This window comes from Phyllobates terribilis, unplaced genomic scaffold (genome assembly GCF_046119375.1).
Source record: "Phyllobates terribilis strain yellow unplaced genomic scaffold, ASM4611937v1 Scaffold_1__5_contigs__length_1240528914, whole genome shotgun sequence".
Taxonomy (NCBI): Eukaryota; Metazoa; Chordata; class Amphibia; order Anura; family Dendrobatidae; genus Phyllobates; species Phyllobates terribilis.
This window is the reverse complement of record NW_027362761.1, coordinates 558,121,466-558,125,770: the sequence shown is the minus strand read 5'-3', so window position 1 is coordinate 558,125,770 and position 4,305 is coordinate 558,121,466.

The window sequence follows — 4,305 nt, the reverse complement described above, 5'->3', positions numbered from 1 at the left end:
TATGGTCACTTGATTTCTGTGTAAGGTTGCTGCACACTCAAACATGCCTCCAGACAAAACCACATGTAGTGAGTATGGGGAGTCGTTGTGTAAACCTATTTTTCTTGTTCTTCAGACCTGTATACGTATCAGACTTGATATTTTATGACTGCAGTAAAATCTGGTCTCATCCTCCTTATGCCCCCGGTTAGCGTGGTTTCAAACGTCTGACATTCATAATCTGAGTACAGACCCGGTGTGCGTCTTCTCACCTAAGCTTCAACAGTCTCATATATGTAGATTTGGATCCTGAGACTGAAAATTTCTAACTCGGGAAAAGAAAGTCTGATGGGTTTGCCAATGCTACTGCCAATAGACCAGAACTCCAGAAAAGGAAGGAAGATCCACCTAGATCCATACTTAAGATATTTTCTACAATTAAAAATGTTGTCCACTACCCTGACCACTTACTGGTGTTGCCATAAAAATGCCCCTAAGGCTGCGTGCTCACGATGCGTTTTTTGCTGCAGAATTTCCGCAGCGGAAACGCTTTTAAAACGCTTGGTAATCCGTGCCCCATGGTCCCCAATGAAAATCCGCATGTTCTGTGCACATGCTGCGGAAATTTCCGCAGCGGATTTTCTATGCTGAAAAATCCGCAGCATGTCCATTATTTGAGCGTTTCCGCATGCGGATTTGACTACTCAATGCATTTGAAAAACGTAAGTCAAATCCGCATGTACAAACACTGCAAAAACGCTTAAACGCATGTCAAATCCGCATGCGTTTTTACTGCCAAGGACATGCATAAACGCTGCGGAAATTTTCTGCATCGTGGGCACATAGCCTCAATATACCTTTTCTGCCAAGTTTCATGCTTTTGCTCCCTTCTGACTACATTTCACGTCATTCCCAGCTCTGCTGTCCCAGTCATCATCACTGCCTTTGCTCCCTTCTGACTACATTTCATGTCATTCCCAGCTCTGCTGTCCCAGTCATCACTGCCTTTGCTCCCTTCTGACTACATGTCACGTCATTCCCAGCTCTGCTGTCCCAGTCATCGCTCCCTTCTGACTACATTTCACGTCATTCCCAGCTCTGCTGTCCCAGTCATCATCACTGCCTTTGCTCCCTTCTGACTACATTTTATGTCATTCCCAGCTCTGCTGTCGCAGTCATCACTGCCTTTGCTCCCTTCTGACTACATTTCACGTCATTCCCAGCTCTGCTTTCCCAGTCATCACTGCCTTTGCTCCCTTCTGCCTACATTTCACGTCATTCCCAGCTCTGCTATCCCAGTCATCACTGCCTTTGCTCCCTTCTGACTACATTTCACGTCATTCCCAGCTCGGTTTAACATTACTAGAGAAAGACTACTTGCACTACGTTGGAATCGGCCACACTGGAACCGAACTATCTACAAAGAGAATTAGCCTATCCTGCCAAACTAAAACCAAATGTGACCTGAATGATCTTTGCAAAAGGAAAGCAGGTTGATACTCATAGAATGGAAAAGGCTAAAAACTTACGGATGGAAAAATAAAATTTTCCTGGTAATCACCACAAATAAAGAAAAAAAGAATCATAAACAGGTTGATCAAAGGGACACCAGCACATAAGGTTTTGGATGTTTAATGGTAGAGTGGGGAAGTGGCTGACTGGACTATATCTGAGGTAGAAATCCTAGTCGGTCGCTTGATCAGAAAAAAAAAAAACACTAGACATGGAGAGCAGGCTGTCAGTCATTACATGCCTCACACTAGTAATGCCACCTTTCATTTACAATAATTTCTGGAGGCAGATTCTCAGGGAGATCTATGTTCGGCTCATAGCTTATCAGCTAATTTACATATTAAGAAAAACGTGGATTTCTCTGAAATAAGACATCGGATCGCAGATATTGAGGTATCATTTTATTCTTTCTAAAACCTGCATGACCATATAGACGGCTACATGAGCTTCTCACTATATTAGAATATCATCAAAAAGTTCATTTATTTCAGTTCTTCAATACAAAAAGTGAAACTCATATATTATATAGAGTCATTACAAACAGAGTGATCTATTTCACGTGTTTATTTCTATTTATTAATGTTGATGATTATGGCTTACAGCCAATGAAAACACAAAGGTCACTATCTCAGTAAATTAGAATAATTTATAATACCAGCTTGAAAAATGTTTTTAAAATCTGAAATGTCCTACTGAAATGTATGTTCAGTAAATGCTCTCAATACTTGGTCGGGGCTCCTTTTGCATCAATTACTGCATCAATGCGGCAATGTGGCATGGAGGCGATCAGCCTGTGGCACTGCTGATGTGTTATGGAAGCCCAGGTTGCTTTGATAGCAGCCTTCAGCTCATCTGCATTGTTGGGTCTGGGGTCTCTCATCTTCCTCTTGACAATACCCCATAGATTAAGGTCAGGCGAGTTTGCTGGCCAATCAAGCACAGTGATACTGTTGTTTTTAAACCAGGTATTTGTACTTTTCCCTTCACCCATGACAGCACACTTGAGAGAGGATCCACCCATCGAGGACCGGAAACCATCTGAAATAAAAGGGCGGCACTTCTTGCCCGCTTCTGTTGGTTTCCTGTACTTGATGGGAACCCTCATGAATTAATCGGCAGCTGTCATGCTAAGGAACTTACCCAGGCCTGTCCTGGTGCTGGAAGAGCGGGCTCTTGTTCGTGGCTCTGGCCTTCAGGTGCTGGTAGCGCCGTCTGCAGGTTCCCTGGGGACCTGTTGCACGTGCGGTCAGTGCAGAGGTCCTGGGCTTTCGTACTCCGCCGCGCTGCCCTCCACCTGCCGCCCATCTGACCGAAAGTGACCGCAGTCATGTGCCTTTGACGTCGTGGTGCGGGGGTGGCGCCGGAAAAAAGATGGCGCCCTGTCTAATACCGGCCGGCATGGCAAAACGCTGCCGAAACGGCGGGCAGGGAGAGGGGGCAAATCACCGGAAGGAGACCGCAGGGATCTGGAGGTGGCTGACCCTGCCCATCTCCCTATATAAAGGAGCACCTGGGGTCAGAACGCTGCTCAAAGTCTTGGCATAATGCCTGACATGGAGCAGCAGAAGCTGTCGCCACGGCCACAGTCGCTAGCACCTGTATCACCACCTCTGTCTGCTCGTCGGTCGAGAAGGTCCAGTGGAAGGAGCAGCAATCGTCCCAGTCAGAAGGGTAAAGCTTCTCAGGATGCCACGGTCTCCAGGAGAGATGCGTCGCGTATCCTGAAACAGTCTTCAATTCAGGTATCCGCAGTGGCGGGGTGAGTGATCTTCGTGAATGTCACTAGATATATTTGCTAATGGGACTCCTACTGTGTGTTTAAATCACCAAGAGGAACCCAGGAAAGTTACCGCCAAGAAGCGGAAGAGAGAATGTGCCATATGCAAATGCCCGCTAGCGATAGACTGGCAAAAGGAGCTCTGCTCGGACTGCATTCAGAGAACTATTTGTGAGGGTACCCCGGATTTTGCATCTAGCCTCAGGTCTGTCATCATATCGGAGGTAGAGGGTTCCCTTAAAACAATTTTTGAGGAAAAGAATAAAAATCATATCTGATCCTTCTTCTTACTCCTTTCTGTTATCGGATGGACAGTGTCGTGGTGGGGCCTCATCCTCTTCAGACAGTGATAGAGGGGGGAGACCATGCTTCCCTATGGAAGACACAGATAGATTGGTAAAAGCTGTCAGAACCACTATGGGGTTAAAGGAAGATAAATTCGTTAAGTCCCTAGAAGACATCATGTTTTCAGGGTTGAAGAAAAAGAGAAGAGAAGAAAAAACGCACCTTTCCGGTGAATGCTAAGGTCCAGGCACTTAATAGAGAATGGAGAAAGCCTGAGAAAGTAGGAGCCTTGCCTTCATCCTCAAAAAGGAAGTACCCCTTTGACCTAAAGGACTCTGAGAACTGGGACAAGGTGCCAAAAATTGACATTGCTGTGTCTAGATCATCAAAAAGATCGGCACTCCCTCTTGAAGACTCAGGGGTACTTAGAGACCCCTTAGACAAGAAGGCAGATACCTTCTTAAAGCATACTTGGGAACCAGCAGCTGGAGGTCTAAAACCAGCCATTGCAGGAACGTGTACCGCTCGTTCCCTTATGATATAGTTACAGCAGTTGGAAGATCACCTGAAAGATAAAAAGACCTCAAGGGAAAAAATTCTAGACAACCTCCCCCTATTGTATGGTGCAGCTGCCTTCCTAGCAGATACCCTCCTCCGCCTCCAAAAAACCTCCACAATGACGTCAGGCCACAAGTTGGAGGGAGACCGTCTCATTTTATTCAGGCCTGGGAAAACCTTTCCTCCAGTCCCTG